Source organism: Amblyomma mixtum, chromosome 10 (genome assembly GCF_055824585.1).
Source record: "Amblyomma mixtum isolate Tamu chromosome 10, ASM5582458v1, whole genome shotgun sequence".
NCBI classification, from domain to species: Eukaryota; Metazoa; Arthropoda; class Arachnida; order Ixodida; family Ixodidae; genus Amblyomma; species Amblyomma mixtum.
Window position 1 is genome coordinate 185,670,064 of NC_143021.1, and position 25,091 is coordinate 185,695,154.

Sequence of the window (25,091 nt, forward strand, 5' to 3'; positions counted from 1 at the left end):
GGCGGTGTTGTTCCTCCCCTTTATCTAGTGTCTTAGCCGGCGGAGGGTAGACCCGACGGAATAATCTTAAGTGCTGAAGTATGTCATTGTAAGTTAGTAGTGGGGTAGGAGGTTCCACGGCATCCGCACTGGGTGCCCGGGGTAGAAATGGTCGGGCTGAGGCATGTGCGCTCTCGTTCCCTGGGATGCCCTGGTACCTGGCACCCATATTAAGTGCTTGTGTGAGTTGGTAGCAACGGGTGTAGCTATTTTGCAGGATTTTAGCTGCTAGCGATGCGACCCTGCCCCTGAGGTAATTGCGTTACGCTGTCTGTGAATCGGTGAGAATGTATTCTGAGCTAGTGTGTGTTTCTGATCTACAACAAAGGTTTGCGATTCGGAAAAGCCCGTGCTCTCATTTCACATACGTGAAATGTGCTGTTACTAATTTATGTGCGTGATTGGAGTGTTAAAGCACGTTTATTTTTCTAAAAGCACAGTCGTGAAACTTTGGTGACGCTGGAAGCCATGAAAGTTTACAACGATGAAGGAGTGAAGTTGTGTGCAGTTGGGCTTCCAGAAAATTAAGTTTCCCGGTCGAGTGTAATGACAAGGATAAGAGCAATGTGGTTTTTGTTTAACTGATTTATGCAAGTAAATCTCGTCGGAAGTGCTGAGATTCCAGACGGGTCCCGCGTGCTTATCTTTGGAAAGTAGTGAGTTGTACAGCCATATTAGTATATAGACATGGGCCGTGGAATTGTTATCATGCAGATAGCCATTAGATGAGATACTGTTTGCCCTGTTATTTTTTCTTACGGATTTGCCAACTAAGAGAACAACCGATATGACCGCTTAGGCAGCAATATCAAGAAAGATTCTTGCGTACAGCTGCAGAGTGAATACTATATACACTGTATGAGGTGCGAGAAACGCGTAATTATTTTCACTTAAAAATATTCAGTTCCTTCTTGAAAAGAATACGTCAACAGTAACAAGCGACTTGAACATTTCAGAGCACTTTCAGGTCGCGGAAATTGGTAATTTCACTGAATACCTAGCACTCATTAGCATGAGGGTTAATGCTACAGAACACGCATTCAGTTATATCCGTTTGGTAAATGTTGAAAAAATGGTGCTTAGTACAGACGCTTGTGGTATTTCGGAATACAGGGGACGTGTAGGAGTGTTAAAATTTTTAGCAAAGAGGAAGTATTTGTTATTACGTGGGAAATATTCGAGTCCTATTCCATCATTCCTATCAAAATTTATTCACCTAAATCGAAAAAGAGTAGGACAGTCAAAAGTGCAGGAAATTTTTCTGCAAAGTTGAGAAAAGAAATCTCTGCCTGTCCCGTAACCGAGAGTAGAGCAAGCATGAAATGTTTACGGGCATAACACAAAGCGTACGCGGACACGACGAGACGCAGGCCTGACAAGAATGCATACGCAGCGCGTTCGAAGCTGTCTAAAATGCGAGGAGGCGAAAGCGTTTTCCGCACCACTTTGCCTATGTGACACTGGTGACGCCACCACTGGATTACGTCACACATAATTGATGACGAAGTAATGACAAATTACTAATTAATAATTAATTACTGATTAATGACTAAATACTAATTAACTGCTAATTAATGGCGCTTAAGCTTCGCCTTTAGGAGTGGAACGCGACAGCGTGTTGTGGTGGTGGTGGTGGAAAACTTTAATATGCAAAGAGAGTTTGAGGGTCAAAAAACCCTGCTACATGGTCGGTATCCTTAGTCCGGGACACCGCACGACGAGGCCACGTCTCGCGCCCGCTTTACTAGAGCCCTTTGAGACTCTAGTGTGGAGCAGTTGAGGAGGGCAGTCTCCCATGCCTCTCGGGTGGGGGAAGGGGGAAGGTGAGGATTCTGAGTACATGCCCACACCATGTGAAAGATATCGCAGATCTCTCCACAGTGCGGGCAGCGCCCATCTGTGTTCGGATCGAAGTGTTTTGCTATGGCAGGACAGAGAAGAGTTCCTGTCTGCAGGCGCCGCAGAGTTCGCTCCTCCGCCTTACTCAGTCCCTTGGCAGGTACTGGGTAGAGACGGTGGCTGTCGCAATAATGAATTAGGATTTCGCGGAACCGCAGAAGCGGTTTATGAGCTTCTGAGCCAGGAGAGCTAGGATGAGGAGCCCGGTGTGTGAGCGTTCGGGCGGCCGCATCAGCGGCCTCATTGTCTCGTAGACCCTGGTGGCCAGGAGCCCAGATCACTTTTGTGCGAGTTGGATCGGCGGGAGCGCGTCTGAGAATTTGGGAGGCAAGAGGGGATATTTCGCCTGCAAGATAATGTTCACAGGCCCGGCGAGAGTCTGTGATAACTGTTCCCGATTTTGGATCGGCGGCAGCGAGAGCTATTGCGACTTCCTCCGCTCGTGTTGAATTTGGGGCCCGAAAAGATAGCCCATCGACATTCATTCCCCGTGTGACTACGGCAGCCGTGAAGAATCCCGTGGGCGACGGCCCTGTGATGTCCACGTAGTAGACGCCCTCTTTATATACATACTGCCTCTCAAGCGTGCGAACCCGCGCTTGTCGTCTGCCTTCATGTGAAGCCATGTCCATGTTACGAGGGAGCGGAGCGACCAAGAGCATGTGGTGGTGGTGGTGAAAACATTTCATTGTTGAAATAGAGTTTGGGAGCCACAGAGTGTCCGCGCTACATGGTCGGCGTCCCTAGTCCGGGACACTGCATGACAATGCCCCGTCTCTCGCCCGTTTCACCGGAGCCCTTGGGACTCAAGCGAGGAGCAGTTGAGGAGGGCAGTCTCCCATGCCTCTCTGGAAGGGGTAGGGGAAGGGGGGAGGTGGGGATTTTGAGTACATGCCCAAACCATGTGGAAGATATCACAGGTCTCCCCACAGGGCGGGCAGCGCCCATCCGTGTTAGGATCGTAATGCTTTAAGATTGCAGGACACAGTAGAGTACTTGTCTGCAGGCGCCATAAAGTTCGCTCCTCCGTCTTACTCAGCCCCTTTGCAGGGGCCGGGAAAAGACGGTGGATGTCGCTATAATGCGTTATAATTTCCCTGAATCGCATCAGCGGCTGGTTAGTCTCCGAGGCAGAAGAGCTGGGATGAGGAGCCCGGGGAATAAGCGCTCGGGCAGCCGCGTCAGCGGCCTCATTACCTCGTAAGCCCTGGTGGCCAGGAGCCCAAATGATTCCTTTGGGTGTTGGATCAGTGGCAGTCCGTCTTAGAATACAAGCAGCTAAGGGGGAGATCTCCCCTGCCATGTAATGATCACATGCTTTTCGGGAGTCCGTAATGATGACTCTCGAATTGGCGTGGGCGGCAGCAAGCGCTATCGCTACTTCCTCGGCTCGCATTGAATTCGGGGCTCGAAAAGAGAGTCCATCAACGTGCATTTCCTGGTGAACGACAGCGGCCGTGTAAAATCCGGTGGGTGATGGCCCTGCTACGGCTACATAATATAAACCGGGTCGGGAGCCGTGTTGTTTCTCAAGAGCCCGAGCCCGCGCTTGTCGCCTGTTTTCGTGCATGTCGGTGTCCATGTTACGGGGGAGCGGGGAGACCCAGAGCATATGGCGCCACAGTACTGGGATATGCTCCGCCTCCTCTGGAGTGCAGTAGTGTTGGATGTGTAAGCGGTTTAGCAGGCGGCGCCCAGGGGCCGTCTGCATGAGCCGCGTGTATTGGTTCACGAGGTGGGCCTCCCGCCGCTCCTGGTAGGAGTTTAGCACCCCCAGTGTCTTGAGTTTGGCATTAGAGGTAGCCACCGGGAGATCCAGGGCTCGCTTAGTTGCCTTGCGGATGATGGCGTCTATTCGCGCCTCGTCTTGCTTAGTAGTGCGGAGATATGGCACGGCGTAGAGGATCCGGCTAGTCACGAAGGCACAGACGAGCCGAAGCGCGTCCCTGCCCCGCAGACCGCCCCGCTTGTTGGAAACGCGGCGGATCATGAGCCCTACCTGTTCGCCTACTCTCTTGAGTTTCACAATGGTGGAATCCGGTCTGAGTCTGTGGTGAATGAAAAGGCCCAGAATACGGAGCTCCTCCACCTCTCTAATAGGACCACCGGGATGTTCTCCGTCCCCTCTGGTATGCATGTGTGTTGGATGTGTAAGCGGTTTAGCAGGCGGCGCCCAGGAACCATCTGCGATAGCCGCGTATATTGGTTCACGAGGTGGGCCTCCCGCAACTCCTGATAGGAGTTTACCACTCCCAACGCCTTCAGTTTGGCGTTGGAGGTAGCCACCGGGAAATCCAATGCTCGCTTTGTTGCCTTCCTCAGGATGGCGTCAATGCGCTCGTCTTGTTGTTTGGTGGTGCGTAGGTACGGCACGGCGTAGAGGATCCGGCTGGTCACGAAGGCATGTGAGAGCTGTAGTGCATCGCGGCCCCGCAGACCACCCCGCTTGTTGGAAACACGGTGGATCATGCGCCCTACCTGTTCACCTATGCTCTTGAGTTTCGCTATAGTAGAGTGCGGCCTAAGTTTGTTATTGATGAACAGACCCAGGATCCGGAGCTCTGCCACTTCTCTGATGGGACCGCCCGACAGAGATACGTGTAGAGACGTGTTGTCCTTGTGGTTTGTCTGACGTGTAGAAGCTCTGATTTGGCGGGAGCACATTGGAGAACACAGTCGGCAGCATATGCATGGACTATGGAGGCGGCCTGCTGAAGGCGGTCCTCCATCTCCCCAAAGCTCCCCTCGGTGGTCCAGATTGTAATATCGTCTGCATAGAGTGCTTCATGGCGATGTTGAAAAGGAGCGGTGATAACACCGCCCCCTGTGGTGTACCTCGTGTACCCATACATTACGGGCCGTATTCCTCGTCCTCGATCCGGAGGAGTGCCTGACGCGCAGAGAGGAAGTCTCTGACATAGGCGAAAACCTTCGCTCCGAAGTTAGTGGTGTTCAAGTTTCGAGAGAGTATGGTGCCATGTTTAACATTGCCAAACGCCCCCTTAAGATCGAGGGCGAGAATGGCCTTGTCGGTTTGTTGCATGGCTGTGGGCCGTATTATGTCCCTGTGTAGTTGGAGTAGGACATCCTGTGCAGACATGTGCGGGCGGAACCCGTACATAGTGTCTGCAAAGAGGCCCTTACCCTCCATTTATGGAGAGAGGCGATCCCGAACCATCGTCTCCATGAGTTTTCCCACACACGAGGTCAATGAGATGGGTCTCAAGTTGTCCGTAGTCACGGCTTTACCTGCTTTGGGGATGAACGTTACAAGCGATGTTTTCCATTCGAGTGGGAGTGGACACCCATCCGAGATCTGATTTATGTATTGTAGCAAGTGGAGGTATGCAGAGTCGGAGAGGTTCGCCAACAGTTTCAGTGTTATGCGATCCCGACCCGGTGCCCCACCTCGACGCATTTTAGCCAGGGCCGCCTTAAGGTCATGCAACACAAAAGGGGCGTCTAAATCCTGATTTGGCTTGCCGGAGTACGTGTACTCGGGCCCAACCGGGTCATTTATGCGGCAGAGATACCTGTCGCACAAAGTGTCCGCATGTTGCGCCGTCGTACCTTGGTACCCGTGCAGAGCCCTCCGGAGCTGTTTTTGCGTCTGCCCTTTCGTTTGAGAAGGGTCGATGAGGCTGCGAAAGACGCCAAGTCCCCTTCGAGCTCATCTGACGCGCTGCCGAGTTGCAGTGTTCTATCCAATTGGTGTCTGCGAGCTGGGCGGCATATGCCGCAGCCTGCTCCGTAAGTTGTGCAATGCGAGCTCTAAGCTTGCGATTCGTCTTGTGTTTCTTCCATCGTTTTGTTAAGCTCCGGCGCGCCTCCCACAGATGCAGGAGGTGATTGTCCACTGCGGGGATCTCGTCGGTGGTGTGAAGTGTTTGCGTGTGTAATTGTTTCTGTATGTTGGTGACCTGCGTTGCCCACTCCGCATAGCCGTCGGAGAATAGTACGGGAGGAATGTCCTGAGTTCGAAATTGCTGCCATTTTGGTTATTTTCGCCTGTCCCCATTTTTTACGGGCTGCCTTCGCCACAAGCGTGAGGCGGAGAAGGCAGTGGTCGCTGCCTAGGGTATCCCCCAGGTTCTCCCATGTGGCGTTTGTAGTGTTCCTAACCAGAGATAAGTCAGGACACGTGTCACGGGTGACCGAGGTGCCCACACGTGTGGGGCAAGACGGATCCGTGAGCAACGTGAGACGAAGGGTGGAGATGAGCTCTGCCAGCTTGCGTCCCCTGGCTTTCTCGATGTGATAGCCCCAGTGTAGAGTCTGTGCGTTGAAATCCCCAATGATCACCAGGGGTTCATTGTCAGCCAATTTGAGAGCACGATAGTAAATTTCGCTAAAAGTAACACGTGGCTTATGCGGGGGGCAATACACATTAAGTACATGTATTGACGGGTCGCGACGCCTGAGAGGCAGAACCCTCACCATTGTGTATTCCTGCTCAGTCTCGAGATAAAGATCGACCTGAATCGCGGTGTATGCTTTATGCACCAGGATGTAGGTCGAGGGCCCCCCCTGAAACGAACTATACCAAGAGAATTTAGCATCATTGCCGGGCTCTTGCAAAGCAAGAAGCGCCGGCATGCCACCGAGGCACTGCAGGTAGAGCTCGAGATGTGACCTCTTTCTGCAGGCTCTGAAACACCTGCAGTTCCATTGAATGATTTCGAATTGGTCTAATTTTTTAGCTTTCTGAGAAGGTTTGCCAGCCACATTGATGTTTTTATTTTACGGTGCTGGGTAGCCACTCGGTTCGGGGGCCGGCGCAGCCCCAGGTAGGGGCTGCATCAACGCCGCGGCTATCGGGTCGGAACCGCTTTCTTCCGCTGCCTGTCGAGGAGCTATTTTACGTTTTAGCTGCGGAGAGTCGCAGGAGAGATTATTTTTTATTTGGGAGCTGACCCAGGGCTGCACCGCCTTAAGGACAGAGTCAGTCACCTGGGCCACAATGTCGGGCAGCATTGCAGCAAATGCGGACCTGAACATGTCCTGAAAGGACTCGCGGACCGCAATCATAATTTGGTTCGGGAGCGCTGCCACCCGCTACTCCAACTGCTCGGCTCTACGCTCCAGGGCCTCGAAGCGGCCAGCGTCCGCGGGGGCCGAATCGACCACCGTGTCCGCGGTTTGCCGCGAGACGCTAGTCAGGCAAGATGATACTGAGGATCCGTCACCGTTATCCTCGGACTCAGCGTTCTGCATGGGCTCGGACTGCCCGGCCTGCTTAGCTTCTAATTCTTGAATGTTAAGGGCGAGAATTTGATTTTGGCGCCTGAGCTCCTCTACCTGCCGCTGTAGGGCGGATTCGGTGGGGGAGGGAGGGGGGGGCCCAGAGACTAACCCACTCCAACTGCTCACCTGATTTTGGCGCGGTACCAGAGGCGGTAAATCCTCGGCTTTCAGGACCGGTGGCCTCGTCGGGTTCCCAGACTTCACAAATTTTGGCGGCCCAGACTGGGCCTTCTTGGGTTCGGGCTTGGGTCCCGGAGCCTGCTTGGGTCCGGCCTTGGGCGTCTTGGTCTTTTTGGGTCCCGGCGTCTGCTTCTGCTTTGGGGCGGGTGGGGGTCCCGGCTTGATGACCTTGCGGTACTTGCCTGCGCAGCCAGGCGCCCCGGTGTGATGGCTGCCTCCGCAGATGAGGCAGCACGGGGAGCACTGATGTTCTGCTGGGCCGCCGTCAGGAGCAGCAGGAACCTTAGCCTCGCAGCGTTCACAGCGCCCAGGCTGCGGCCGTGGGCAGGCGTCGGCCCGATGCCCCACTGTGCCACAGCGTGGGCAGGCAGGGATTGTTTTCTTATAGACGCGGACGGGGAGACGCTCGCAACTATAGAGCACGGTCCGCGGCACCCTTGTCCCCACAAAAGGTTATCACAGCAGTCTGTGTTTTACCCAGTTTCCGCACAGATATCACATTGGGGTCCTCACTCAGTTTCTTCCTCGCGGTTTCGGACGTCTCGTCCGGGGAGACTGTAACGACGCCCTTGCAGAAGTCCCCGGAAAGCTTGGGGTGGCCCCGGAACAGTATCTTGCGGCCTCCTACTGGCAGCATGATGTCCCGGAGCAGCTTCTCCGCTGCTTCGATACATTGCGGACGCCGCGTTTGAGCGCGGAGTGATCGGACGCATGGTGCATCGGCTCCGTCGATTTCTCGGCTGGAACCACGGCAACCAGATGTAACGCCTATCAAACCTGTGCGACTGCAACCGTGAAGTCAGCAGGATCCTGGAGAACCCGATCACACCCAGGTACGCCGAATTTTCGGCCATTTCGAGCAACCCTCCGCATCACCACGTAGCGGTCGAGCCAAGCCTAACGGCTCCGGCTCCTCCGCCGCTGGCTGCAGAGACGCCTGCCGGCCAACCTCTCAACATGGCTCTGCCCCAACAACGCGGATACGACCCCACGACTCTGTCGTGGTCATCTGTCCCTGTAAGCCAGCCAGAGGACGGCCCATCCACCATTTCGGCGCAGCAAGCTGCCCTTTTCCAAGTCGTTGAGAGCCGGCGCCGCCGACGGTAGAACGCACGAGGAGCGGCAATGCCCAAGACTCCTCTCAACAATTAAACAACGGGAGACGCTCGCGCTCCGTCTTCTACATCTCCACAGAAGACTTCTTCACCAGTCTCGAAGTGGACTCCCAAGCCAACGGTCAGAATGAACCCTGACGACTACGTGGTCGGGCTGCGGCCACGCAGTACGGTCTCCCTCAAGACGGCCTTCCAGCAAGGTGAGCTCGGCGCTGCCATTTCGCAACTCATCGGTAGGCAGCACATGAACACCATCACCATTTCACCAAATTGGGAACAGAACATCATCGTTCATGGCACGCACAATCCAGAGGTGGTTAAAAGCTGCTCACGGACCTTCAACTAAACACCAGCCGAGGATCGCTCACATTTCACGGCCACCTCAAGCTCACCGGTGATGTGTGTCGCGGTGTGATATCTGTTCACAACTTAGAAACCAGTGAGTCACTAAAACATAATGTGCAGTGGCGCGGTGGTGAACTAGTTCATGTGCGCAAGCTGGGACCATCAAACGTAGCTGTGCTGACTTTCGAGGGACGCACCGTTCCGCGTTACGGCCACTATAACGCGGAACTGACTCCCGTCAAGGAGTACAAAAAAAACAGTGCCAGCGTGCTACCGTTGCGGCACACTGGGGCACCGGGTGGACAACTGTCCCACCCCGGTCAAGGAAAGATGCGGCATTTGTGGCCAAAACGTAGGGCTTGGTACTGAGGGGATGGCCCCCCACGTCTGCAATCCTATGTGCTTAATCTGCGGGGGCCCGCACCTCACCAGCTCCCGCGAATGCACCGCCAAATTCATTAAGTTGCCGCAGCCAGGGCCCAGGACGCCATCCAAGGGAGCCAATGCCGGCGCTACACGGGGAGGGCGGCAGAAAAACAACCAGAAGACGCCACGGCGTGGCGTGATGCCTCCCCCTGCCAAGATAGCAACAGTAACGCCACCACCCGGAGCAGCGGAGTTCCCAGCTCTCAGCGCTTCATCTGGCGGCGCCGCCTGCAACCAACCCAAGGTAGGCAGCTGGGCGAGGGTCGCCTCCTCTCCTTCCCCTCCTCCCTCCTCCCCCACCAGCACCGCCGAGACGCAGGAACTCAAGCGCGAGCTCGCCCTCTTGCGAGCTCAAAACGAAAAACTAACCAGCGAGCTTAACTCGCTCAAATCCCAATTCCATACTCCGCCCGCGTCGAGCGACGAGGCAGAAAACATGACAGGGAGATCCCTCCTCCTATGGAGAGTCGCGCCGCGGCCATGGAGACCCGGGTGACCGCAATTAAAACACAATTGGCTGACCTCCCCAAAATTATCCATGATACCATCGCGCGTCAGGTGGAGAGTGTCATCGCACAGCTGACACAAGCCGTAAGGCACATTATCCAAAAATGGATAAAAGACAATCCGCGCGTCCTCAAACGCGTAGGACCTATCAGGGACGCTAACCGCCCCTCAAAATTCAATAGAGCTATTCCCGATGAGTTTGACTTTTCGGAAGACTCCAGCACGTCTGCGCCGGGCACTAGCGGACTGGGGAGTCTTAACAACGTGACCCCACCCTCCGCCTCCAACCATGGCCCCTAACCCTAAGTCGCGAGCAAGAACAGCTCAGCCGCTTACACTAACGCAGTGGAACTGCCGGGGTCTCAAGAACCACAAGAAGCGGACTCATCTCCGCCTCTTTCTTGAGAACCTTGACTTCCTCGTCACCGTGGTTGCCCTTCAGGAACCCGGCGCCGGTACCGAACTCACAAACTACACTACATTTCAACACAACCCGCAGACATGTATACTTGTTCACAAGCGATACACTGCGCAGGAGGTCACACTTCCCACAACACCGTCTTTCCCATACACGATGGTTTCAGTGCTGCCCCTAAAGCGGTCTGACCCACCTGTACACATTCTAAATATTTACTGCCCACCGAAACTTAAGAACCTCACGTTCAATGAACTTTTCACTCAAGCTATGCAGGTGGCGGGTAGGGATCCCCTCCTAATCGTCGGCGATTTCAACGCCCCGAGCAGGCTATGGGGATACCCCCGGGAGGACAGGCGTGGGAGGAAGCTTGCGGAACTTCTTTCCACACTTGGACTCGACCTGCACACTGACCCCGCCAACCCAACACGTGTCGGCAATTCCATTCAACGAGATACTTGCCCGGACCTCACATTTACACGCAACATATGCCATGCCGACTGGCTGAATACAGAGGACACTCTAGGTAGTGATCACTGTACAATCAACACAACCATTTACATGCGTCCCCTGAAACGCCCCCTAAAACAAGCTCGTATCCCTGACTGGACGACTTTCTGCACCTCTACCTATCGCAGACCCCCTTCAGTCGGGATACGACGCCTGGTCCAGATCGCTCACGTCTACACTCACACAACACGATAAGCAGATACAGCTCACAGAAACACAAACAGACGTGGACTGTCTTCTGCACCTTTGGGAGGCCCGTCGCAGCCTCACGAAGCGATGGAAGAAACAGAAACATAACAGACGCCTAAAGAACCGCATCCTCGAACTCACACAACAGGCAGCGGAATATGCTACTCAGCTAGCTGACACTAACTGGGTGGACCGGTGCAACGCGGCTGCTCGCCAGATGTCTGGCCGCAACACGTGGCGCCTGTTCCGCGCTCTCATCGATCCAATACAAACACGCAAGGAAATCCAACGCCAATTACATAGGGCCTTGCACAACTTTACAGGAACGACTAAACAGCTAGAGCACACGCTCAGGGATCGATACCTGTGCACCACTAAGGACCCCCGGCAGGCGGTGTTCTCGTATGCAGGCGAAGAGAACACGGAGCTGGACAAGCCTTTCCAACTCCACGAACTCCGGGCAGCCTTAAGCAAAATGAAGCGGGGCTCTGCACCCGGGCGCGACAAGGTTACGGTCAAGCTCTTGGCCAACCTTCCCGACGCAGCCTACGCCGCGCTCCTCAAATATATCAATAGCATTTGGGACGGAGAGACTCCTCTCCCTCTCGATTGGAAATCGGCTCTCGTGACCTTTATTCTGAAGGCCGGAAAACCTATTGATGTGGAGAACCTTCGCCCCATCTCCCTCACGTCTTGTGTCGGCAAGCTGATGGAGACGATGGTGCGCGACAGACTCTCCGATTTTCTCGAAACACAGCACACTTTCGCGGACACCATGTTCGGTTTTCGCCCTCACAAGTCAGCACAGGATATATTTCTGCAACTTCACCACGACATCTTAGATCCTGTCGAATGTCCCCACAACGACAAGGTGGTCCTGGCCTTGGATCTTAAAGGCGCATTCGACAACGTCAAACACGAAGTAATCCTGGACCACCTCAGTAACACCAACTGTGGCCACAAAACATTCAACTACATAAAACAATTTCTTACAGACCGTCAAGCCTACATACGCATACAAGATGCGGAACACGGGCCATACACCATCGGCTCGAGGGGAACACCTCAAGGCGCGGTACTGTCTCCCCTCCTCTTCAATTTGGCAATGCTTCATCTTCCCTCCAAATTGTCTTCTCTGCCCGGGATACATCACGCTCTTTATGAGGATGACATTACAATCTGGGCCACGCAAGGTAACCTGGGCCACATGGAGTCCTGCCTGCAAGCAGCGGCGACCCTAGTCGACGACTACGCGGCCTACTGCGGACTCCAGTGCGCCCCAGCTAAATCAGAATTTATGCACTTACGTCCCTCCCCTCGGGACACAACTCCGCTTCGCATCAGTCTCCCCTCGAGACCGATCCGGGAGGCCAAGGAGTTCCGCGTCCTTGGCCTCTTCATACACCACCAACGCAAAGTCGACACCACCTTAGCCAAACTTCGCACGGTGGGAGACCAGGTGGGCCGAATGGTCCGCCGGGTCTCCAACAAGCGGGGCGGATTACGAAGCAAGGATGCACTGCGGCTTGCCCATGCTTTCGTAACGAGTAGAATCCTCTACTCAACTCCCTACTTGCACCTGCGCAAACACGATGATGACCAACTGGAGGTCATCCTGCGGAAAGTCATCAAGCGGGCTCTCGATCTCCCGGTCACCAGCCAGAGACTTCTGGCCTTGGGCGTGGTGAACACATTCCGGGAGCTTCGAGAAGCCCACTTAGTCAACCAATACACGCGTCCTGCACAGACCACGTTCGGTCGCCGCCTCTTGGACCGGCTACACATCAAACACGACTACCACATTGAGGAAAGGGAGAGAGTGCCAGAACCCTGGAGACGCGCCCTCCGGGTCCGACCCCTTCCCCGCAACATGTCCAGAGAAGACCATAGCGGTCGTCACCAGGCGCGCGCGGAAGCATTGGCGCGATACTATGGTAACCAAGAACATGTGTATTACGTAGACGTTGCCGGCCCACACCACGGGGGGTGGTACACGGCCGCAGTCGTACACAACACAAACACAGTTAACGGGCTCTCTTTCAAAGCCTACAGCGCAACACACGCGGAAGAGATTGCCATTGCTCTGGCTCTCACGAATCCCAAGTCAAAACACATCATCACCGACTCGCGAGGGGCCTGTCGAAACTACGAGTTGGGCTGGGCTCCCCCGCTTGCCTGGCGCATACTGGAATATAGCTGTCGATCTGAAGATCCAACTCCACGCAACCTGATTTGGGCCCCCGGTCACCAGGGACTCCAGGGAAACGAACAGGCCGATCAGGCCGCCCGCGCACTCTCTCCCCGGGCTATCTCCCTGTCCTTGGAAGGGCACTCCCAAGCAGAAAATCTGGTCATTACATTCAAACAAATCACCGATTACTACAAGGAGGAGCACCGGCGCTACCCGGCCCCTTGTAAGGGTCTGATCGCGCTGACAAGCGCCTCCTCATCAAAATTCTCACTAACACTGTACTGTGCCCGGCGGTGCTTAAACATTTCAATACATCATTTGATGGCACGTGCCAGTTCTGTGGGGAGGTGTCTGACACCTTCCACATGGTTTGGGCGGGTCAATCTAACCCATCTATCCCCCCAACCCCACCAGAGAGGACTGGGAGGCGGCCCTGCTCGGCTGTCAAGACCTAAAGAGCCAAAAGGCCTTGGTTCAACGGACGCGGGCGGCGTTGCTTGCCAATGGGGCCCCGGAATAGGGGCTCCACCTAGTACTGTGAGGGGAAAGGGGCAATAGGGTCCTACCCCAATCACCTTTCTGTAAAAAATTTAATTGCCCATAAATGTTTTTCACCACCACCACCACACATTGCAGAGTGCACACGAGAAGGTTCTGGTCCCACACGGGCCACACAGCAAGTCCCACACTTGCCGCGTCCTCGAGGATGCTGCGAACGGCAGCGCCGGCTTCGCCAGGACCTAAGGTAGCCTTTAGGTCGATGGTGTCGCGTGGCTTGAGCACCACGATAATTTCTTCTTTGCTGATGCGGGGCGTGTACTGTGGCCTCCATCGGGGCTGTTTGGCTTGTTGCGCATCAGCGCGCGACGCGTTCTCACCCTGTATATGCGCACAGCACCCCGCCACCCTTTGCTGGCCGGCGTTCGCGTTGGCGTTCCTGGGGGTCTTCGTCTTCTTTCGTCCGCGCCATACGCGAACCATATCTTGAAGATATTCCTCTTCGCTGGGAAGAGGCTCCTCAAATTGCACCGTTTCCATATTGACGATCCTTAGGGAGGTTGGATCGTAGCCGGTGACTTGGTCTGGGACCGCCATAGCCGAGGAATCCGCCAACGCGGCCGGTGCAGGCCTTGCCACCGTTAGGCTTAGCGCCGCAGAGGCGTGACGGTCTTCAAGGCTCTGAAAATTCAACAAAATTGAGCGCACCTTGGCAAATGTGGTATCCAAGGATGCCACCTAGCTTGCCGGAAACGATGATTCCAAGCTTGCTTGTGAATAATTTGAGGATCGCAAATAGCAGCGATCATTGGCAGAGCCGACGTGGCGTGCGACCGCTCCCGCTGCCAACCACCGCGTTCCCCCCAGCGTGTTGTAGCGCTGTCAGGCAGTCCACGGAACGCCGCCACCCGTTCGGCGCGATGCCTTGCCCTTTGAAAGCAACGCTTTTTGAGGAAAGGAAATGGAGCAGTAATTCTCTGTCATCTCGGTCGACACCCGAACCGCACCGTACACGAAGAGAGGAACGCCACCACCCGTTCGGCGCGATGATGATGATGAAAACTTTTTTTGAAACAAGGGAGTTTTGGACACGTCGCTCCTTGGGCCTCCGCAGGGTCCACTGCACTCAAACGTTCATGTCCCGGAGGCTCATGACACTGGCAGCCCGGCCTACGGCGATGGCTTGCTTGGCCGGGTCCTCGGAGCGCAGTAGGGTGTCCCATGCCTCCCAAGTGGTAAGGTGCTCCAGGCCCCGCGGGGGAGGATCCACGGGGCTGAGGAAAAGGATATGGCCGCGAAGCGTCCGGCGCTTCTATGCCGGTCCTGTAGGAGGGCTTAGAGAGTCTCGTTAAATCTCGTTAAATCTCGTACGGTGCCCGGATGTTGTCGTTTAAGTGCCCGGATGAGTGGAATTCAGTGCCCGGATGTTGGCTCTCGGTCTCGGCGTGACGTCACCACACTGCCGACAACGGGAGCTAAAACCATTTCCTGCTTAACAAAATCGGCTTTGGAAACGTGGACAAGAATCAAGCAAAGCTTCCGCGTGAACGCCGCTTGCTGAGTCTCGAAAGATAGGTTATTGCGGAAACCCTATTACATGGGCGTAAAAATGGATTGAGGTAAAGGAAGTTTTGCGTCATTCAAATAGAGTCTTTATGCACTTAGTTTTGAGTTAGTAACAAAGGGCGATAATTGCGGGATAAGCCTCTGTTTTGTGGTTTGTAAACTTGAGCAAACTTTCCAGTTAAGAAGCGAAAGTGGCGAAAGGGGAGAGGGGCCTCTCATCAAGCCATTTCTGGATATCATACCCCTATGTGATAGAAACACACATGCGTAATCAATCATTTTTGGCATACTAATATCTTCAATGAATGATAGATCCATGGGTGAAAATTCATGAAAAGATGTGTTCAAAATTGTTAAATTCTGTAAAATCATGAAGATACCAAAAAATCATTTCTGCTCCACAGCATTCAACATTTGCTGTATTTTAGCCGCGTTCAAGCAATGCTTGGTATCATTTGCTTTACGATTTATATCGTGCCTGAACTTCCTTCAGAACACACGCACACAGGAGCGCTCGCGCTTCTTAATGCGGATACACATGCAGGAGAATGGCGATTTGGGCTACTTGGGTATAGTTCATCTTGAGAATAGCGCTTGCAATGTCTACCCTTTTCCCTTGTCTCGGTGTGTGCTGATTTTTTTTCTTGTAAGGTAGGATACACATTCGAATTTTCCAACCTTATTGGCTGTCTGTTGCTAATTGCTGTATTTCAGCTTCACCGTTCCCCACTATTTACAGTTAAATGTTTTCCTTTTGATTATTCGTATTATTTCTGGTGCGTACTCATGTGCTACACTGTAAAAAAATTCCGTGACTTTACGGAGACTTACTACGTGGAAAAAAGGACCATTTGCATTTTTAGGAAACACGGAGGAGGAGACCGTACTTCAGTTCAATAACGGACGAATCGTCATTATTCACCCGTAGACGTTGCAGGGAAGAAAACTTGAACATTCTGTTAGGCAGCAAAGCTTAACACCACACAGCGGTTGAGTCCTTTGGCATTGTGTTACCGCCAAACGCATTAATAGCTTAATTAACGACAACAGAAACAGATCAAAGGTTGTCATGATTTGACGCCGCTGCTTTCTTTCATGCCTGCATGATCAATAATAATTTGTTATTGGAAAGGGGGCAATATCTGTCTCACTGTTTCGGTGGGCCCCTGAGCCGTCCCAGCTAATACGGGAACCATCACAGCAGCGTTACGTTTTTGTTTTGGTAAAACGTTAATGACATTGCTGTTAAATTTATAGCATTTGCCAAACGCTGCAAATGAGCGGAGAGAAGTCACTGGCGCGCTTTTTTAATATTCGATTCGGTTCAGGGCTGCCCACAGAGCCGAAATACTCCAGGCCGTAGCATCTACTAAGACTTTTGAAAAGTGGTGTTTGGGTTACAACACATTCAATTCAATTTCAATTCTATTTTGCAAATGCAATATTGCCTCTGAAATCGATAATTATAACTTGAAGCATTTTTGTTAACTGACAGCCTTTTTTTGCACGGTGCCACATTTCCAGGGGGTGCCAAGCGTTACGGTCTGACAGCAGATGTGAAAATGAGCTTACGCAGCACCCTTTCTGTGCAAAATTGGTGCTGAAAAAAATTGCATGTCTGCTACATTTGCGATCTCTGGGAACGAAATGGGGGAGGCCAGGGGCATGTGCGCAGCCAAGCAAGTTGTGCTGGTGCTCATACACCTTTCATCCCGCTCCCTCCTCCTCCCCCGAAATTTTAGAGATACTCGCTTTGAACTCGGTAGGTGCCTTGGGGTCACCTTTATACCCCTACGCCACTGAGTGCGCTGCTGTGGTGGCGGCTCCACTTAGCTTTTCTTTTCAACGACAATTTGCGTTCTTCTAGACGCAGTGGCGCAAGTACGCTTTGACGCACGGAAGACCGATGTGTGAAAGGTAAGTGTAATTTCACTGCTCTGCATCAAACGATTTGTCGTGCCGGAGTCGTATTTTACCTTTCGCTGCGAAGAGAGGTGCTGTCTCAAGCGCGCACAGCTCGGTATGCAAAAGCGTTGTCACTAGCCCACAAGAATCTCGCGTTCACTTAGTGCTTACTACGGAATGCCCTAATGCGTGGCGTAGATTACCGAGCAGAGTGCAGCAGCTTCCAGAGAGAGAGAAACAACTTTATTTTGCAGCCGCTTCCAGCAACCTTCGAAAAACTACCTTTCTTTTCGTAACGCAAAGATGTTTCGTTCGCTTTATGTCAATTATAAATACGACTAAACTTTAACAAACTGATTTAATTAACGCATTGGAAAACAAGAAAGCAGTACGCAGAGAATTGCTCACTACAACTGCTCTTTGAGGCGTCTCGCAGTAGTACACTATACTACTGCTTTGGAGGGTGCGCGTCCAGTTCCGTTCTGCTTCTCCTTGGGTAAAGCTTTCTTTTTTCGCAGGGGTAGAGGCAGCAGAAAGGGAGGAATGAGCCCATTGTGAAAAGGAACCTTTCCTACCAGAGAGCCGGAAGCACGCCGTGCCGTTCGGGAGAGGGCATCCTCCTCTCAACCTCGGCGTGAATGTCCGCGGTCTGTTTTTTTTCCCCTGCATTCCAAGGTTGACCGTACCATGCGACTTCTTCTATTGTCGACTGCCGCGTTCGTTGAACAAGCCAAGCTAAGCCAAGCATTTCGGGCGTTGTGTTCCACGCCGGTTAACGCCGGTGTACGCTAGCCATTGCGCCACTTTCGTCGTTCCAGTCTTCGTTCTACGCGCAACCAGAGTAACCCTCAACTGTTTTTGCGCGCGTCTTACGCCGACAACGTTTCGCCGCAGCTCCTGTAGTGGCCCGAGTGGCTCTTCCTGCCGGGTGAGCGGCTGCCTGACACAACGTAGGCCATGGCGGTACGTCTCTCGAAGCGCTCGCCTCCCTCCCCATGCCTCTGCCGCGGTTCTTTTTATTCTCTCTTCTCGACATGTTCTCGGCGCACTCTTCTGCGTCTTCGGATTTTGTCCGTGCTGTGCTCCGCGCGCACCTTAGCGTGCCAGCTCGAGATTCTGCCTGCTTCAGCCATCGTCGCCTGGATTATCGCCGTGCTGTATTCTTTTCAGGAGGGGCATTTGGCGTGCGCGCCTTTCGCGCTCCTTTCCATTTCACGCGCGCCTTAGTGCGCCCGTTTTCATAATCTAGGTTGCTCATCGGCTGCTGCATGTGCTTGGCTACATCTGCTTTGCGCTCACTTGGATACACTGCTTGCTCGTGTTTTTGGGTAGCGTCGAACACTCGGTGCAACCTATCATGTACCGCATCAAGGCAGTACGTGATCAAAGAGTTGGCTTTGCCTGGCGGCCTGGTGCAGAGCGCGTGTGAATCGTTTACGTTATAATGACGACGTGGTAAATTAACTCTTATATCGTTGGCATTCGAAGCTCCGTGTATTTGTGTCGCTGCACTGGCGGGGAGGCTTGCATTCCAAATACATTAAAGGCTGTGTTCGTAAAAGGAATGACGAGAGGCTGCATGACTGGCATTGCTTATTTCGTTGTTTGCTGAGAGAAAGCGTTTGTTGTAAGTGAGTAGTAGCCGCTATTTTTCATTGTTAAAGTAGCAACATCAGCCAGCATTATCACAGCATGAATTGTTGTGCCTACAGATTGCACTTTTGCATGCGTTTTGCATTTTCGCGAGCAAATTTTAGGCAAGAAGTTTCAAAGGCACCATGTATTGACCTGAAGTGCTCGCTATTAATGTAGCAGTATTTGCCGTGCTGAATATCAAATCTACATACTTCAAAGTGCGTTTAGCATCTTGTCTGCATAGACTCTTGCCTTCAAGGAGGGCTTGGAGGTTTCACTTATCTGCTTAGTGTTGGAAGTAACAGCCATCACTGATAATAATACTTATTACAGACATGTTCTGCATGTACAGTCAGGGCGGAATGAAATGCAAACACACATATGTCGTACGTTTCTACTTTACAGCGAGATATTCATTTAGAAAAGGCTTGTAAATGAGTACTTCAGTAGATTCTTTACCCTGAAACATGAATTAGGCTAGCTGTATACTACAGTTGAAAGCACACAGGCAAAATAATTTGTCTTGTTCATCCGCGTGGCTCATATTTCATTCCAGCCTGACTGTACACTACTCTCCAAGCAGGTACCCCAACTGAAGCATGCACTGTCTTGTGAAAAATGCTGCACATATGTTTTAGAAGGGTGCGTGAAACAATGTGCAGCTGCTAATATTGAACTATTAGTATCTGAGACCTGATATTCAACTGAATCATTAATCTGTCTCCTACTAGGAAGGCACAAGCATCACGCCCATGGCTAATTCACTGCCCTTCACCCCTGTATTCGTTTCACTCCTTGAGTTATGGTATTAATAATTACAAATTTTACTACAAGGATATATGAGAGCACATTGTGAGCTAAATGTGGTTAATGAAAGTCTTCCACTCTGTACAGTGATGTGGTTGGTTTTGTACATCTTTACTAATGTCTTAATTTTGCTTTATGCAAGTCTTGCCTTCCTATTGTATCCTATGTCCTCCATGTCCTCCTATGCTATCTGCCTTCCTCCTGGTCTTCGGCCATTTCTCCTGTTTCCTTTGCACTAGCGATTGGTCCGGTGCCTGCTGTGAAAATGACAGCCAACACTAAGTCCCTTCCTTTATTTCCATGAAATCTTCGCTGCTACTACTAATGCTGATAGTACTATATCAGTATTTTTGTGATAATAATGTACAAGATAGTAGCTAAGCCAATGGTAGCTGAGTTGAATATCATGCATATCTTACATGCGATATATTAACATATTCACTATTACAATACCCTCAATTTCTTTCAGTTCAGACATTTGGCCATATATATTTTATGCTTTTTTTTCTAGTTTAGTCCACTCAAACAAACTTTGCTTTTTGCATTGCAGGTAGAATCTACAATGAGTGCCGCTCTGTCTTATGAGCAGGAAGCAGTATTTATGGATCCTCTTCTTGGAAATGACAAACCTTCTGTCGCCTTATTATGTGCTGAGCCTTCATCATGGGGGAAGCAAATGTCATGACTTGGATTTCTACAGAGGTGAGACATCACACCCAGCCTCATTTTTTCTGCGACGTGCTTAGGGGATTAGCAAACCTTCGTTTAGTACTTCTTTCACCTTTTTTCAGTGCTCCGGCATGGTGAATAGATATGGTACTCTGGCTATAACATAATGATATATGGCCACATTATAAAGGCGTATGAATTGCTGCACTTATACTATTTTGAATGGCCCTCTTTTAATGTTTTTTCAGCCTTGGTTTGTTGAAATGAGTAGCAAAAATGAACACAAGACCGAGAAAGAACTAGGACTTTCTATATTTTACACGCATTTTCTGGCTTCAGCGAATTAATTCCAAATAGCCCAGTTCTGCACAATAGTTCTTTCAGTTAAGCACAGCTGTATCTGTATTAACAATTTTATGCAGGGACAAAAGGCATTTTGCATTTATATTCTGTACCTCGTCAGTAGCTCAGGCAATATGAAAAATTTTCATTTTTTTTGTTTTATACTACAAGACGTCATATATAGAGCAAAGCTATCAAAACTGAATGCAAAACGTGCACAGTTCGCGTGTACTTGCAGAGGCTTGTGAACAGAGCCCATAGGATGTTTTCCTTTATGCAGAATGGAAGGTTGAAAATTTTTTTGCATAATTAGATCGTGATTGGAGCATGAAGTTACATGTTAGAAGATGAAACCTGCCATATTGTACAGGGTCGTCCACTCTTAGTGCGAACACGCGAGCGCATGGCTGTGCTCTTTGAAAGGCTCATTGGAAGGCCATCGAAACGAAGTGGCAGATGAGGCGAAACACCACATTCAGCTCCTTCTCCAGCGCCACACTGCTGCGATGAGCGGCTGTGTCACTTGCAGTGGCTGTCTGAAAAGAGCGGCCATGTGTTCGCAGTAACACATTTACATTTTGTATGCTAGAGTGCCGACTCTTGCATCCATCTAAAAACATTCATGCAGGTTATCTGGTTAGCCTCCTTCCTTGATAACACATTTCTAGAAATTATACTTAACTATGTCAGCTTTATTTTGATCAGAGTTTATAAGACTGTATCGCGTACACCAAATTTTGTGATCATATATGACAAAATTCAAAAGGTGATTCATGATTGGTATTGTTTAGTCTAGGGCAGTAAAATGCCATGTACCTAGTGCAAAGTAAAATTAAATATGACCAGTCTAACAAAACAAACTACTTTTTTTTAGAGGGAAATCTTTCGACCGAAATGCTGGAGTGGCTTGACGTGATGAAGACATTGACAGGAGTGCACTCAAAAGTACCCATATTTGGGATGGCACGAGAACTGGCAGACAGCTCTTCAAGCATTTGGTGAGTACCTTGGTGCTCTGCTTCTGCTGTTTCGTATGTGACCAGCTTTTGTTTTTCACCTAATAAGAGTGCGTATCCTTAAAAATATCAGCACAAATTGAAGAGAATTTCGATATTCTTGCATGAGATGCCACTGCGAGAACTTGAAAATAATGATATCTCGCACGTACACTTCACTGCTGAATACAGTAAGCACTGCTTGATAGCTAAGTGCCTCTCTGACGTATGAGAAAAAAGATAGGTTGCTGCACAACATGTGGAACTGCCCTGTCGAGCACAATGTCTTCAGGAAGTGGAGGATTAAGTAGTCATTTCTTAAAGAATTTCTAGAAAATAGCACAAACCATACGACCGGGAAGAAATAGCTGATGCAACACACTGACTCGAATGACACCATGTGCATGAAGGACCTTATGGAGTTGCCTGCTATGTTGCACGAGAAGAAGGTCATGCAGGATAGGTGTCAAAGACGAGCTGATTCAGGTGCCTTCTTTCTGTCCCTAGTACTCACTGCAGAACTCAATGAACAAGTAGCAAAGGTTACAGCTGAGCATGGCCAGACTCTTGCGCTTCCCTCCACAAGCAAGCTGGAAGCACAGTCCTTCGATACCTTTAATGCTTTTGCTCACAACATACATTGTTGCAGCACGTGGCGAGGAAAGGTACACATCCTTGATTTTAGTGCCAGTGCACTCACAGGCCCCAGTAACAGATCATTGAGGTATCCTGTCATATCAACAGGCATCTCATGAGGAATGAATTCTCAGGCTTCAGAACTTATAGTGCTCTTTGCAGAAAATGTCCCAAAGTTTGTTGCCGCATGGACCTTTTCGAAATAATGGCCCAGAAAGGCGAGCCTTCCTTATGTATTTTGTGAAAAAATGCCTAAGACGAGGGTATTTCTGCTTCTTCATGGGTGCTGAAATGTTTGTGAGGGAGATTTTGTGCTGATATAGAACAGTTTTGCAAAAAGACAAAAAGAGACTTTGAGGCTGTGCGAAGCAGCAGGATAAAGAACATTTCACAGCTGATAAAGAAGCAGAAAGACTCACGTTTTAGCCCTTTTTTGCGCCAGACACATGAGGACACTTCATCGTTTTGGGTCATTTCGATAAGATCCACATGGCAACAGCATTTGGTTAGATTCCTGCAAAGAGCCCATTCTGAAAGCATGAGGATACGCTCCTTGTAAGGCGTACTGCAGACTTATTGGAATACCTCAATGGGCAGTGACCGGTATCTATGACTGCATTTTCATTCGAAATCGGAGATCTGTACATTTTCTTGCCCGTGCTGAGATAATGGAAGCTGTGAGCGAGCATATGACTTGGGGAAGTGCACTTGCACATTGCTTGTGGGCAAGTTTTCGGCCGTACTAAGATGTTGCCATTGTTCCTTGCTCACTAAGATTTGGAGTGAGTACTATGGACAGCTAGAAGGTATCTGCATTGAATTGTTTTTGGCACCCATCCTGAGCTACCTTCTTTTCGGCAGCTCAGGGCATTCATGCACACAGTGTTGTGCAGGTAAGCACATTGTGTGTTTTTTCCTGGTCCTGTGCATTTTACTTTCTTTCCTATAAAGAAAATGTGTATTTGGTGAATGAAACGTAATGGTTTGGTTCTCATTAAATATTTTTGCAAGACCCTACAAAGCCAGTTGGTCAGTGGTGAATAGTTTGATTGTGTTTGCTAAGTGAGGTCTTTCTTATGCTTTTCAGATGAATCTGACAGCAATATGCAGACGTACAATGTATGCAATTTGTCATGAAAATAAAACGTATGTGCCTTTACTCACCCAAACACTCTTCTTTCATTCTAAGCCACATGCTTTGTATGTACGCAATGCACAACATGCATAAAGGAAGAGCTTGTGTGTAATAGTACTTCATTTCTTCTCCACCTGGACTGCTATTGTACATGATTGAACGTGAGTCAAGACCCGTTGATCATTTACACAAATTAGAATCTGGATGCGGTTGACAGCTTATATTCAACTTAACACTCCATGCCATCATGCTGGCCGCACCATGCATCAGCAGTGTCAGTATGACTTCAGACGGCTTGCCAGTATGGTCGTCTGGCTTTAAAGTTTTGTTCAAGCCATTGGCGACAAGCCGCATCACTTGAGTACACGGAAAAAGGTCCAAGAGAGGTTAAACGTAAGAATACGTAAACAAATTTTTTACGGTTGGCTTACGTATGACTACACAGAGAAGGGTCCGAAAGAGTTAAACGTAGGAATACGTAAGCTAATTTCTTTTTACGGTTGATGTACGTACTGAGTCCTTAAGGACTTGCCGTGTTTCTCAAAGTGTCCGTTTATGAATTGCGGAAAGTGCTCGGCAACGCATTGCCTCCAGGTTTCTACGTAAACTTGAGCAAATTTTTTTACAGTGTAGCTAGTGAAAATAAAGAGTGCGCAATGAGAGATGCCCGTGATATAACGCGTGAACCTCCTCGACGGAAGCCTTTAAAAAATTTTCATGCGTTTTGCTATCGGTTTGTAAAAAAACAGCCAAAGTATAAAGTTCACTTTTATCTGCTTCGCCGTTACCATGCAAAGAAGGCTTAAAATGCATGCGCGTCTTATTATTTCATTTCTAAGACTGCGGATGAGGAAGGCTCGGGAGCAGCGCTATACCGAGCTCTGCTTCAAACGTTGCGCTTGCAGCACACGGTCCCGCCGACCAAGGAAACTGGCCTACAATGCTTAAGCATAGTTATCCCCATCACAGGTGGCAGTCTTAGCACCAGCGCCAGTATTCTCAGCGATTTGAAGTTTGAATTCAGCCCTGCCTTCTTACACAATGCCAGCTTTCAGGGTTAAGCGCATACCCGGCAGCAGAATGCGAGAAATCTCCAATAAATGCCGAGCGAATGTTTCTAGTGGCTTCGTATGTGAGCTGTCTAGATTGCGGCTAAACAACGAAAAGAAGCGGAGCGTCCACAAAAGAGGAGTGATAGCAGAGGAAGAGATAAAGTCCTGGGCGCGCGCTAAGGCGCCAAAATGGCGCTGCGTAAGTTGTGGTTGTGCATCAGTATCACCAAGTCGATAGCCCCACCTTCCGTAATAATTCGCAGTGTGCTACGTTCATAATGCGCGCTATAGAGCGCCAGCGTCCCCAAATATGATATAGATAGGTCTGCCAGCGGCGGGACCTTGAAAAAATGTTGAGTTAATTGACTAGCTCCCTCAACACAAGTGCCGTGTTTATCGCCAATAGGCGATTCATAAATAAAGCAAGTAAGCATGTCACAATACGCGTGGCAATGAAATCAATGATAACTACGGCGCAAGACGGTTGGAAACCGCTAACAGCAGCGCTGACAGAACGCAAGTGATTGCCCATATATTACCGTCATTGGGGACTATAGTGCCATTAATATGGAGCAGTCCAGAGTGTAGGAACGATGTGATTTGGCTTCATATCACCTCCATCAGATCCTGTTAAAGAAAGCAATTGATTTCAGTAGTTATAACCTAGAGAGCATTTTAAGCTTAACATGATATTTATTACTGAAGGGGATGCTTTTATTTGCTCTGAATACACGCGGATGGTGTCGCATTGCCGATCTAACTGTTGGAGCGACCTGTCTGGTTAGTTCTTA

General features: G+C 50.5%; 1 long non-coding RNA gene across 1 annotated transcript; it reads left to right on the plus strand.

Moving 5' to 3' along the window:
• The first annotated feature begins 17,943 nt into the window (after positions 1-17,943).
• On the plus strand, positions 17,944-21,465 carry LOC149327947 (uncharacterized). The gene is made up of 3 exons (XR_016286278.1): positions 17,944-17,992; positions 20,022-20,173; positions 21,357-21,465. It is a non-coding gene; the product is annotated as an uncharacterized LOC149327947 (long non-coding RNA).
• The last annotated feature ends 3,626 nt before the right edge of the window (positions 21,466-25,091 follow it).